Below are 15,083 nucleotides of genomic sequence, written 5' to 3' on the forward strand. Positions count from 1 at the left end.
ACATGAGCAGCAGCACCCTAACTACATCGATCGAAGATGCTTCACCAAACGTGACGGCACAATGCACACTCCTCAACACTAGGGGGAGTATGCACCTCAACACATCCACAGTGTTACACGAAATTGGGCAGTTTTTGTTCTAAATTTGCGGATAAAGGTGGCTTTGGGCGAGTGTGCATAATTCAGGTGGTTTTATGGTCGGTTCAGCGGTTATCATCTTCTCATTAACATCTAGTAGTGGTTTAAATTAGGCTGGGTGGTTGTTGGAGTTCCACAAAACCTCTATGAACTGGAGTTCCATGAAAGCAACATGCCGCGTGTGGGAGGGGCTATCAGCTAATGTTTTTAGCCTGATAGCCACATGGAGCGGTTGCCTGCGCTTATCTCAGTAAAAAATGCATGGATGCACAATGTACATGGAGTGTTAAAAGATCAGGTTATTTATTTTGAATAGTTCCACATGATAACAATGTTTCCATGTTTGAGTTCATGAGATCATCCCAGAGAGAGTCTCTGCTTCAGGTCCTGCAGTCAAACTACATCTTACGCCATTCATTCAGAGCTTACATCGTGCCTTATGTCGGCTCGCAGGAGGTGAGCTGGCTGACCGACAGAGTCAGACCAGGCAGCTGCGCAAAGCGGAACAAGCCTGCTCAGGCCTCCTGAAACTTATGATATTTTTCTATTTTCAATGTGACAATGATTATAATCAGGTCCTCTGATTTTATTTTTCCCCCTCGGGAACATATTGAACCTTTCCTCCTGCGATGACGTTTCTGACCGTGGTCGGAAAACTCAGCGGAGATCCGGGATTGACTGTGAAATTCTGCAGCCAGGGTTTAATCCAAGAATCAGGCTCTGTACTTTGGAGGAAACCTTTTTTTATTATTACTTTTCCGGGGGACAGGGCAACAGACCCTTAACTTGCGCTCACACACACACTGGGCGCTCTGATTTACACGTAATTCAATAATGAGGAGTGTTTCAACGGGGGACTTCGAGATGTGGACGACTGGAGCTCCTCTCTGGTTTGGTCCACACAAACCCTCAAACTACAAAAACAGAGTTGTCCATGTTTGCTGCAGCAGACAGATTGTCTCTATTTGATCTCTAATGTCAGCAAAGCCGTGCGGATATCGCTGAAATATGCCAACTCTCCGACTGGCACACCGCTGAGCAGGTATCGAGGAATAAGAGTCGATTTCCATGGATGAGCCAATGAGCGTTTAGATCCCGCCCACTTTCACTGATTGACAGATAGACTCATTCTCCTGAAAAAGCTCTTCATGAAATAAATATGTCATTTTGAGAAACAGCAACATGAAATAAAAACAAAGCTACTTTGGAAAATATTGATTTTGAAATACGAGTTTCTGAAAAAAGACAGAATTATAATAATATTCCACATGATAAAAAATGAATATTTTAAAATGCTGTTTTAAAATAATGAACAGGTTTTTAAAGCAAAATGAAATATATTGAATAATATAATGGCTAATTTAAAATCTGTGTGCAGGTTTTTCACAGTTTCATGATCTTTTTATATATTTATGAGAGATTCATTGGTTTGATTGTGTTTTTGCATGAGGCCATATTTATTTATTTAGTTAAATATTTATTTATTTAGTTATGAACAGTATAGGACTCCATATCCATCTACATCTTTGTAGATTTTATTTATTACTTTTATATTTGTTATTGTTTACATGGTATACAGTACTTCAGGTCTGCACAGACAATTTACGTCCTCTATAAATAAAATTGGTATGGAATGGCCTTCAGTTAAAAAAGCTGATTTGTGCCTGTATTTCACACTAGCTCTTATTCCCAATTATTTAAATCTTTAAATTAGAGCAACAATAAACTGCATTCACTGCTGCAATTTTACAATTGGGAACAACTTTAATTTCCATTAGATCTTGTTATTTAAAATTCTATACGTTTATGGTAAAATGCTCAGCTCAATACACACTACTCAACTGATAATGGTGGATTTTTTTTTAAAGATGATTTAAAAATTGCCAAAGGTTAGGGACTCCTTTAAACAAGTACACAGGCAGAATGATTTTATTTAAACAGTATCTATATGAAATGTAAATTTTCTTTTACATTGTGCAAATATCCAGGCTGGCTTTCAAGCATTTATGTGGCAGGACTTGTAACAAATATTCAGATTTAAAAAAAAAGCATTATTAACGAAGTACCCTGAAGTCTTTATATACCTAAACTCCTTTGTCCAAGCATGTTCTTCTGTTAGAGCGCCACAAAGGATTGGCGTGATAAACAACTTAACCTAGCTCTCACCACGTGAGGCTGCTCTCCAATCACAACAATACCCCATTTTAGATTTATTCTATATAAAAAATGGGGTATACAAGATTTACAGTCGCATTAGACTTATCATCATCAATTAATACTCTTCATAGTTTTTAGGTGTTTTGAGTCCACCAAAGATCATTCTTCAAAAAGGCTGAACTGTGGGCCACCTATAGTGCTGGAGTCCCTTATTGATTTTTTGAGGTATCACACCGATGGAGGAGCACTCATTTTCCTTCACCTTGGCTGTGACCATTTTACCTCATTTTCAGAAAGTTATTGAAGGTGGATGAATGAAAAATCTGCTGTCACTGTGACAGATAATCCAACCTACCTCCCTTTCTCTGGCTGCCATCATTCTGTTCATTTTGGGCAGGTGCAGAAGACTAGGTACTAGTTTTAAACGATACGCACAGAAGGAAAAATGTATAGATCCATTAATTTTGTTCAATATATAATTTTGCATGCCCTCTTGTAGGTAATATATAGTCTGAAATGGTTGCAGACCCTCTAGTAATATGATGCCTACTTTATTAGTCATGTTTTGTTTTGCTTTGCTTTACCGAAGATGTGTTATAGAACAACTTATTTAGGCCTATTTGATTCTTAGCTGTATAAAAAATAATCTAATTTCATATTCACAGTGAAGCACTGTGCAGCTGCAGTTGCACCGCAACCTTCGTTCCTAAATGATACTGGCAGCTCATGGCACAGAGTTTCGGTTCGATACCCATCCCAAGTAAAAACTAAGTAATTCATGTCTCATAACTACAGCACAAGGTGGTTCTCACTGAGACCTTGTTGTGGTCTTGTTGTGCAGTATGAGGTGCTACCAACTAGCGATCGGAGGTTTAAGTGGAAAACAAGAGTCAAACACTGAAGGACGCTAGTAAATAATTAAATAAATTTTTTCCTGCAGCATTTTGAATCGATACAAATATGGCCAAAGGAACTATCGCAATATATCGCCGAAACGATTTTTTCTAACACCCCTAGTACATAGTCTGTAAATGCCTGTACAGGCAATACCTTATATGGCTGTAATCTCAGGAGGGGAGCACCTATGCCCTGCTCTTCTGTCCCATATCCTGCATATTTGAATTTTATTGTGCTTTTTCTATAATCTGGTTCTTTTTTCGACTCAAATATCATATCCCGACAAGAGCAAAATGCACCACTGTTTCTCTCCAGGTATTTTCTTTTTCTCCCCATTCTGTACCTGTACTTGTGCTTGTTGCATTGACAATGATGGCAATTCATTCATTCATTGAATGGTAAGTATCTTTTAAAACAGAAGTCAGATTTAATCCTGTTCAGAGCTTCCCCTGAATGAAATTTCTTTGAAGTTGGGATGTGTTAAAAGCGTTTAACATGTTTTGTTTAGGCAAGACCAAATTTAATATATAGCTTGGTAGCTAGCCATGGAAACCAATCAGGCAGGAATTTGAACTAAATTTTACACCCAAACTGTAGGAATTTATCACCTCGATCTTCAATAGTCTTCAGCCAGCCAATAATTTTTAAGATCCCTATGTTCCCACTATTCTGAGTTATGTAACACACATTATACCCAAACTCAGTTGTTTAATATGTCTTTTGCTGATTAAGTTTGGATCCAAATATTTCTAATAATTTATCTAAAATAAACTTTTTTGAACAAAAATGCTTTTTTTTTAGAATTTTAGCTGTCGGTCTTCTTTCCATCATGACAGACTGAATTTAATGAAAAGGTCATGACCTGAAAGTTCACATTGAAGCTCCTTCCTGACAGTTGTGAAGATGAACATGGAAATCTGAAAAACAGACATTTTCATGGTCATTCCTTATACGTGTTCCACAAAAAAGGGAAAAAAAAAATTCTTGTAGCTCTCATTTTATTTTCTAAAAATTGTTTTTTCACCTGACATAATTTCTGAGCTACTTAAACACACAGCCATCAATAGGTTATCTTAAAGTAACTGATCGTTCCATGAATCAAACCCATTTGCTTATAAATCAACCTGTTTTTTAGGCTTAAAATGTTGTTAAAAGCACTACAGGCTTTATTTCGCTTATAATAACAGCAGTTTACTGTGGAGAATTGGAAAATTCCATGTGTAAAAAGGGGCTAAAGCTTACGTTGAGTTTCAAAGCTTGTGTAGCTTGTGTAGCGAAGATGGGGGTGAAAGTGTGTGGGATTTTTTCACACATACTTGCTAACATTACACCCAAACAGAAAAATACTTTTTTGTAGGAAAACATATAGTTTGAGTCCAAGGTTTAGGGATCTTGTTAAAACTGCAAAAACTACAAATATCAAAAAGAGATCTGGCCAAGTTTGTCTGCCCTCCAAAATCAAGCAGATCATGCAGAATGGGGGCGTAAAAATGTATTGATTTAGCAAAAATTGAGGGTTAGCTTTTAATTGGTCATTTTTATTTGTTAATCTGAGATTCTCATCGCTTATTTCTGAAGCATCACACACCACAAGAACGCACAGCTTGGCAGAATAGCAGTTAGGAGGTGGATGAATGAAGAGCAGCCAACACAACAGATTAAGAGCAACCAAGAAAATCAATATCTAATTTTTGTTGGCAAACATCCTCACAAACGCTGTTGAATCTCAAGTAGTGATTTGGGTTATCACTCCATTGTGCATTCCCAGGAAACTGATTATGTTTTGGTTTTCTGATCTTCCCAGAGGTAGAAATGTCCAAGACATTCATCTTTAATAGCACTTATACCTCTTTGAGCATTGTGCTTTGCTTTTAGTTGATTAAAATCTGGTTACAAGTAAAAATCAGACAAATATATTACAATTTAATGCATTAATAACTGCAGCACTATCAGCCTCCACCTCCCAAGAGCATTTATTATAGTGCCCAACCATTTTAAAACTTTAAAACAAGTGTGAAGTTGGGTTTTCCTGATCAAGTAACAGATTAAATCCATTTTTACACTGGACAAACGAACATTTGTAACGTTATTTGAAAAAGAAATTAAACAGACTGATCAGGAGAGCCAAGTCCATTGCTGGTGTGAGTCTGGACAGAGAGCAGTGATGAACAATAACAGCCAACCTCTGAATCTTGTCCTGGTCAAACAAAGGATCTTCAGTGACTGGCTGCTGTCTCTGAAGTGTTTCATAGAGAGGCTGAGATAGTCTCAGTAACTCTGCTTTTGGGAGAATGGGACAGAGTAGCAGGAAGATATGACAGTGCTATCATATATATTTGAAGTGTTCTGTTAATGAAAAATTGTACATCCTTTTAGATCCATCAAAATCCTTTTATCTCATATAGCTTTTACATTTTTTTATTTTTTTTGTGTGTGTGGGATCAGCAGATCCAACAGTTTCCATCCATAATTAAAGTGTATCTATCTATCTATCTATCTATCTATCTATCTATCTATCTATCTATCTATCTATCTATCTATCTATCTATCTATCTATCTATCTATCTATCTATCTATCTATCTATCTATCTATCTATCTATCTATCTATCTATCTATCTATCTATCTATCTATCTATCTATCTATCTATCTATCTATCTATCAAAATTGACATTTTTTGGTGTCAAAGCAAATAAGTGCTTTTGAGTTGTTCCTACTGTGTAGAAATGAGTTAGTGAGGTCTATTTAGAATTAATGAAAATGCCCTGTTTAATAGAAGTTCCCCATAGAATAAGGTGAGGTGTTTTTCTTTATTTTGTAGAGGAGGATTTAGTTTTAAGCCTAATATCACAAACCAGTGTCTACAATTATTTATGCAAGTAGTAGTAGTATTCAGAAAAATGTTAACACCATGAAATGCATGTTTACATTCAAATGTAAACAAATAGAGCTCACATCTAAACCAAACAAACCAAAGTCTTGACTAGTTTTGATTACTAGTGCATTTGTATGTAAGTTTTATATATTTAAAATAGCATGGCAATCTGACAGTTATGTTAAAGTTGCATTTAAAATTAATTTTCCAAAGGTTTTACAAAAAGATATGACTTTAAAAAAAATGATCACCAAGTGCTAACCTGCAACTAAAAAGTAAAATATAAGATAAGATGTGTGAAATTAATGCAAGAATATCAGAAAAAAAACAACAACATTTTAGCCAGTCATTCTAAATGCCCCTGGAACACAAAGAAGAAAAATACATTGCTGTAAAAAACACCATCACTGGATTAGTGACAAAACTGTTATCACAAGAGATTTCACTTATGCCAGCATGTTATCATGTGTCCTTATTTACTTTTCAGGTAATAAATGGGGGGGGGGGGGGAGTTATTTTTGCTGACATTTTACTAAAATGATCAAATTCGTCAAAATGCTGGTAGTTGAACAAGCGATGTTGACCTTTCAGCCCTCTATTCACTGTAACATTATAAGGTGGTAAACTTGCCAGCTGTTTCCCAGCAAACCATTGCTAAGGGGCAGGTTGGATGAACCTACAGATCTGTGAGCCTGTCAGTCCAATATTAGAACAAGCTTTCTTATGAATTAAAATAAAATACATGCATTTAAAGACACATACAGACATTTTATCTATACAATTGATGGACATTTTATGAACTGATCAAATGTTCTTTGAATGAACAAAACCAAAATATTTTTTTATTATTTAGTTTTAATTTGCACAAACATTTTAAAAAGTCAAAAATATTGGTGAAGGGGAAAATATTTTAGTTTGTTTACATTTTTACTCGTCAGCAACTGAACCCTTAACTCACGGGGGTCTAACGTGAGGCTATCTATGTGATTAAAGCCAAGAGCAAAAGAAAATTATCCCACGCAGACAAGCAAAGTTGAATAGATATATTATTGGAGCTTTGCCGCAGAGCTATGTTTGCACAGGTGTGAGAATTCTGCATTCATCCCCCTAACATTGCACTGAGTCAATGAAGGCTCTAAGCTGTGAAATGAGTTTATCCTGGCATGACGGAAGTGGACAGCCGAAGCAGAGTGCATTGCATTTTTCCATTTGCCGTGTTACATGTTGGATGATGAACACAACTTGTGTCAGCTGCAGCTCTGCCTTTAGGTTTGTGGGGGCGGTTGAGTGTGCAATGTGCAAAGGAAAGCAATAAGTGACTGCAAGCATTGAGGTTAGACCTGAAGTGGGATTGTAAATTGTAGGGTACATGTGTGTAGATCAGTGTGTATTTTATGATTGCCTGCTGCCCACTGGAACACACATTTCCAGTCCTATAAAAAGATAGAAATATCAAGCAACTGAAGCTGCATTACACTGACAAGTTTGTTGCAATTTCCCAGCAGACCTGAGAAATAAAATTGTAATTAAGTGTGTACATTCTGCAGCTGATGATAAATTTGAGATGCACTGTTTTTCCACCATTTAAGAAGAATTTGGCTTTTCTTTTTTCATCTCTGGATTTATGTGCAATTTTTTTTGTCAGTGATTTGAAACAGCCTTCCCAACATGCCTTAAAAGCAACATGCCATTTTCAAAAATATATTTATTCTCTCCACCATCAAAGATACAGATATATTAAACAAATGATGTAGATCTAACCATTCTCTTCAAAGAAAACTTTGAGATAAAGTATGTCTAACAGTATAGAAAAAATAAACCCACAGCAAGATATGTTAGGCCAAACAATACCTATCGTTCGATTAATACATATTTTCTCACTAATTCGGTTAGCCTTTTGTTTGCAGCAAAATTATATTCGACAATTATATTGTGCTGCTATGCTTAATTGTTAAGTTGTTAGTAGAGATAAAATAATGTATAAAAAACAATTCTTCTTCAAATATTTGAAATACTACTTTTGTTTGTGTAGGTAGCTGGTTTCAAAGGATCACATACTGACCCCCAGCGCACAGTATGCACCCAAGTAGATAACCTTCAGAGGTGTTTTGGACATCCCACTGTACCAACTCATTTTCATTTGGTTCACATAAGCTTCCGGCTTTTTCCAGCACTAAATAATTGTTCAGGTTTCAGAGTGCAGAAAGGATAAAATGTTTATTCATCTTCTTTTAAAATAAAGGTTTGTCTACCAGTTTTAGACGCTCGTGTGTAAAGCAAGATAATAGTTGGTCCAAAAGTTTTTTCTGTTGTTTCATTTTTGACTCATAAGCACGAAAATGACTCAGTAATCAATGAATCATCATGAAAAAGTTGTTCAAGGGCCAAAAATACTGGGTACACAAAAAGATAATTCAGCAGAAGAAGAAAACAAGTTAAAAGACATGGAGGCAGGTCCAAAAAATAAATCATTAAAATAAAAAAGCCAGACAGATATATTTTCTGTTAAAGCGAGGTTGATTTACAAACTTTTTTTTTCTAGCTCATAAGAACTTTACCCGTTAAACAAAATTAATTTATGTCACAATTTAACCAAATGAAATAACATGAAACTATGTTTTATGAGGATTACAAGAGGCATAATAGATATTGTGGTTTATGTCCGATTCATTTATAAATATCCATTGGGTCCTTAAATTTTCCTTAAAGTTTCACTTCAATTATCTTTTGATCTGTTGTAAAAATGTCCCCATGGTTGTTTATTCACGATTATGCCGTTTTTAGTTAAATTCTAGAAACCTGTGTTGTTTACTTGGACATGGTTTCTGCAGAGTGGCGGGAATTCGTTAGAAATTTGCGGATGAGTTGTGGGTTGGCCTGTTGGCGCAGAAGTAACCTGCACTCATTTTCCATCATCCTTTTGTTTTAGACTCTCTCCCCTGTATCTTACTCATTTTATTTTATAAATACTTCTTTTTTTTTTCTGAGTTACTCCTTCACCTGCTAACAGACCTTGTGACCTCCCCGAAGCAATTTTCCTGTTCTGTCCACTTGCTCATTAAGGCGCGTTAATCTCAAGATGTCTCATTTTGCTGAAAAAGACACATCTGTACAGGCCCCCCTTTTCACTATTTAGTTATTAAGGCATAAATAGATATTAGAATTTTTAAAGTCTAGAAAACGGACAAGGGGCAATTACATAATGTTGTTCTCTAGTTTCACATAAGTTAAACGTGAACACGGTAAATAAATCTAGCTGTAAAATTAAGTTTTAAGTCTTGTTACATTAAATCATAACTACTAAAGAAGACCCAAGTACACAAGGCTCTTAGTTTACTATGTAGTAAAAGTTAAAAAATGAAGTATCACAGAATTGTGCAGAACCTTTGTTGCCCCATGTTTGTATATCTACACGGAAGAGTTTGAATGACACCGAAAAGCATGCGTCTGCAGAACGAAACTGTGTTTAGCAAGTCTGTTTCTTATTATAAAAAGAATGATAGTTTATTACAGCTTAGCGTTTTTTGACAAGTAGTAGTTTGAAAGGGAAAACAAAAAACGAATGGTTGCAATACTTTCTGCATTTGGTAAAGGTTGATTTTCAAATGATAGGTCGCAAATGATAATTGATGATAGGTAGCTTTTGATTTTTTAAACGGAAGTTAAATTTATCATTCATTGCCTGAGAGTGAATGTAACGGCTATAAAAAAGGAATGCTACACTTAACACAACAGACAACAGACAAACCTGAAGGCAGGTCAACAGAAAAAATGTCTTTCTGCTAACGTTAGGCCCCTAGAGTTTACAGGGAAATAGTGTAAGATTTAGTCTTGAAATAAACAATAACAATTCTTTCCACTACTCCTACCTGTATATCCAGAACCTGTCCATACAAAACTCTTGCAATGTTTTTCAAGAGCAAAGTGGTCTTTTTTTTTTTTGCAGTAAAAAAAGTTATTAAAATTTCGTCTTTGGTAATGGCTTTATGGTCATAAAAACACATTGTCTCAAACTCAGGCCCAGATTAGCTGGTGTGTTATCAAGTGTGGACACGATCAGGGCTGATGGGGACCAAAGGAAGTAAAACTCAAGAAACAAGACAAGACAGGAGCTTTCAAAATAAAACGGGAAACAGAAAACAAGACAGAACAAGAACTAAGACGAAAAACAAGACAACAAACTCAAAACCATGACAGTACCCCCTTCAAGGAACCGCTTCGAGGTTCCAAAAAGACACTTGAGGGGGGGATGCCCGGAGGACAAACTTCGACGGGCAACATAGTTCAGGGAGGCCAGGCTTGGCACATCCGTGAGGCAGAGAAGAGTCCGGAGGACGGCCGGGGGGCCGAGCGGTCCGGCGAGGCAGGTCAGGCGTGGCGGGTCGGGCCAGCAGTCGGGCTCTGGCGGGTCGGGCCAGCAGTCGGGCTCTGGCGGGGCGACAGTGGCTCAGGTAGTTGAGCGGGTCGTCCTGTGATTAAAGGGTTGGCGGTTCGATCCCCACTCCCACCAGCCAAAATGTCATTGTGTCCTTGGGCAAGACACTTCACCCTCCTTGCCTCCAGTGTGGCTCCACTGGTGTGTGAATGTGCATGAATGATCCCGGTGATGGTCAGAGGCGCGAACTGGCAGCCACGCCTCTGTCAGTCTGCCCCAGGGCAGCTGTGGCTACAACAGTAGCTTACCATCACCAAGTATGAATGAGGAGTGAATGAATAATGGACACACTGTAAGCGCTTTGAGTGTTTTGAAAAGCGCAGATAAATCCAATCCATTATTATTATCATCTCAAAATTATATTACACTCCAGACAGAGCACAACCAAGACTATTGTCTTGCAAACATTCCTTTAACATCCTCCCTTTTCATCTTTGTGTGTTCTGGTGTATGCATTCTGGCAAATGTCTGTGATAACCCCAGAGAGATCTGACACTTTAGGTGCTCTGACCTTCGAACATCTAGCCTGCAACAGTCTGTGGGTGGGTTTTTCACACCATGATCCATCGAATGAGGTTCTGAATATGCAAATGCAAGGTATATATGTCAACCCTTTTTCTGAACTCCTTTGTTCGGACTTTGAATGCACCGTGTTCATCTGTCTGTAACCCTGCGTACAAATCTGTGGTCTTTGTGCGGAGTAAACCTAAAAAGATAAGTTACTGTCTCTGAGTCATTATTCATTATTTCTGTGTGCAAGAAACTGACGGGGTTACGAACTAATACAATACAGTCCTTTCTAGAGAATCCAGTTTCTTCACAATAAAAGAGTCTTCAAAAAAAATAAGAACCTTCGTTACCCCATGTTTGTATATCTACATCTGCAAGAGTTTGGATGACACCAAAAAGCATGCGTCTGCAGAGAGAAACTGTGTTCCTCATCTTTTAATCGACTCTTAAGCAAGTCTGTTTCTTATTATAGAAAGAAAGATCTAATATTACTTAAAAAAAAAAAACATCTTCTCCTGCAGGCAAGCTTAATTTATGAGACTTCTTATTGGCAGAAAGATAAAAGACTTCTGAATATAAATGAAAAGGTCTGTGTAAATCCTAGATGTGGTCTACTGCAGGACTGCCCACAAACGTTCCACTTATTACAAAGGTGACAGGTATATAATAACGTGGCTCCATGTTTAATAGCCCCCACATAGTTGTGGCTTTAAAAGATGTAGTTCTGGCCCTCACCCATCTCAAGCACGATGGAATAATACATACAAAAAAATAAAATAACCCAGGGGAATTAGAGTAGGTCATCTGATTTTATTCTGACTTCCCAGCCAAAACTTTCTCAATGTTTTTTTTTGTTTCCCCTTGATATATGTTTCATTTTAACAATGAGAACATTTAAAAAGGCTATTAGGAGATGCATCACATGCACATTCAGGCATGTGTTAAACTATCCAGACGTAAATCAGTAAAGGCCCGTACATACCGGGACGAATATTCGCCAGGCGTTATTTGCCAGCGTTTTTCGCCACGTTTTTTGTGTTCACACCCAGGCGATTTTTGCTGACGATGAGCCGAGCGAACATGCAATTTCATTCCCAGACATTAGATGGCGCTTAATGTAAAACAGAAATACTCCTGTACACAAGGTGGCGCTGCGCAACTTTACGATTCTTAAAGTCGCTTTTCACTCAGAAGAAGAGAGCAAGTATTTACACGCTTGTCAGAATCATACAAAGAAAACATGAATATTTCAAGCACCAGTAGCTCCAACTGGTGCTTGGTTCGGGGATATTTTAGAATGTCCGTCATTATTTCTTCGCGGCTGTGTAGATGCAACTCGGCGTCTATCTTCTTCGCTGGTATGTGTGCTCAGCAAGGCAGTTTTGTGTTTGAGCGCCCCCAAGTTGTGTTTTACTGTAACTTCAGAAGCTCCAGACAGGTGTGCAAAAGCGCCATTCTCATTGGTCGAATAGATTTCGACGCGGCGCGTCAAAAAAAAAAAACGAACCCGAGGCGTTTTTTTTTTTTTTGACGCGTGGCGTTTTTTCGCGTCGGGGTGCACACTCACATTGGTGCCCTTTGTTTAGTCATGAGGCGTTAAACGTCGGCGAAAATCGCGCCCGAAATTCGTCCCGGTGTGTACGGGCCTTAACACTTTATTTCCAAAGCCCTTTCACCATTTATAATAGGCTAATTTACCACTACAATGTCTTATTCTGCTATTAATGAAGGCATTTTTGGTCTTTCCTTTCAATTCAATAATACATAAATACATAGAGGTTGGATCAAGCACAGTTTGAAGTTAGACAACTAGCTAAACTGTCTCTCAAGAACACTTCTGAGAGCCAGAAGAGCTGGAAATGGGAGCATCAGCCCTCCTAATGGCCCTCTGACAGTCGTGCCTACAGGGATACTTGAAATTGTTGATCACAACTGAACAAAACACACACAAAAAAAACTGAAAGTCAAATCACACCACTAATAATAGAGAACGTTTTTTGCCATAAAGACTTTGCCTTTACATTTACTTTCAAAAGAAATGAGTAAGGTGTATTTACAGTTGAGAGATCCTGTGACCCAAAAAAAGGATGTGCATTCAAAAAGTGATTCACAGAGTGGCCCACGATCTTAAACTTTCATGTAACAAACCTGTGTGCCATTTACAGGTTTGCCCATTTTTTGCCTGCAGACAGTTAGTATCCACCCATACGAGCAGCTGTGACTGAGCCATTAGCCAGTTAACTTTCCAATGGACAGCAGCTTGGCTTCATTTGTCTCCAAAAGCAAATTTGTTTCTAAGCTCCAAAGCCTGGTTGTCAGGCAGCAGAGGCTGCATCCTAAGTTGCACCAAAACTGTGACAGAACATCACATTAGGTGTGCCCACCGGATGTTATGCAAATTTTCCATTCTAATCAGTCAATGATGTAAGCTGTCGCTGCTAACTGAAATACAGGAGACAGCTTAATAAGCTTCATCCATTAAACGTGTTTGTGTTGTAGTGATTTAGCGTTTCCCATAAAGTCATGGTGAGCACCTTCATCCTAATGCTGAGCGACAAGGACTTTTCAGTATGATGTGCATGTTGGTGCTTTTTGGGTTCCTGCCCCATGCTATCATCCAGTAAAGATCAGTTAAGTTACTCTGCTCTCCAAGGATGGCTAAAATGAGATACACACCCTCAATGCTTTCTTTATGATTGAATGAAATACAAAAACATGAAGTTTGGTGGATATTGAAATAATAATTTTAATATTAATAATTCCAAGCTTTCTCTTTCATTATTTTTAATATACATGTCATAGTGACGATGACAAGGCAGACCCAGATGCTGGAACCCGGAAGTAAACTCAGGCTAGGAGATCAAGTGAAAGAGTTTAATGGATTCACAATCCCAGAGTTCAGGAAAACAGCGTGGACCAGAGGTGAGTATATGTGGCGTGGAAACCAGAGCTTCGCGCCAGAATGTCTTGGGACTTCGTGGCCTGAGCGGAGGAGACGAGGAGAGAACAGGATACCAGCTGCACCCGTGGTGAGGAGGACCTGAAGGAGCACAAAAGAGGTAAGTTCAAGGCTTTAGACCTGAATAGGCGTAACTTAACCTTGAGCCAGACGTAAGCACCGGAGAGTGTATAACGGACTGGCGTCGAATGGTGGGATGGATCTCCTTAAGAAGGACAGCAGGTGATGAGATGATGAGAGGCAGCTGGTTCCAATGAGCAGAGTAGGGAGGGGGAAGGCAACTGACCGAGGCACCGTGACAGTGCCCCCCCCTCAACGACCGCCTCCAGGCGGTCCAGGACGGCGATCCGGGTGGGACCGGTAGAAATCCTCGATGAGGGAACGGTCCAGAATAAGCGAGCGGGAGATCCACGAGCGCTCCTCTGGACCGTAACCCTCCCAGTCCACCAAGAACTGAAAACCACGGCCCCGGCGACGGACGTCCAGAACCCGGTTGACCGAGAAGGCGGGGGCGTTGTCAATGACCCGGGCGGGTGGAGGGGAAGCGGACGGCGGGCACAGGGGGCTCTCCTGAACGGGTTTGATCTGTGAAACATGGAAGGCGGGGTGAACCTTAAGCGCCGCCGGAAGCCGCAACCGTACGCAGGTTGGGTTTATGATCCTCTCAATGATGTAGGGACCGATGAATCGTGGAGCCAATTTGCGAGAGGTGGCCTGGAGAGGTATGTCACGAGAAGAGAGCCAGACCCTCTGTCCCGGCTGGTAGATGGGACTGTCCCTCCTGCGACGGTTCGCGATGCGGCAATTACTCTCCTGGGTGCGCAGGAGAGCGGCCCGAGCTTGGTTCCAGAAGTGCTGAACATGCTGGAGATGGTGTTGCACGGAGGGCACAGCCAGATCCAACTCCTGAGAGGGGAAGAGAGGTGGAGAATATCCCAGAGAGGCTTCAAAGGGGGACATACCGGTGGCAGAGGAAGGGTGGTTGTTGTGGGCGTACTCGATCCAAACCAGGAACGAGGACCAGTTAGAAGGGTTCTGGGCAGCCAGACAGCGGAGGGCAGCCTCGAGTTCCTGGTTGGCACGTTCAGCTTGCCCGTTGGATTGGGGGTGGTG

This window comes from Oryzias latipes, chromosome 15 (genome assembly GCF_053564925.1).
Source record: "Oryzias latipes strain Hd-rR chromosome 15, Olatipes_Hd-rR_3.1".
Taxonomy (NCBI): domain Eukaryota; kingdom Metazoa; phylum Chordata; class Actinopteri; order Beloniformes; family Adrianichthyidae; genus Oryzias; species Oryzias latipes.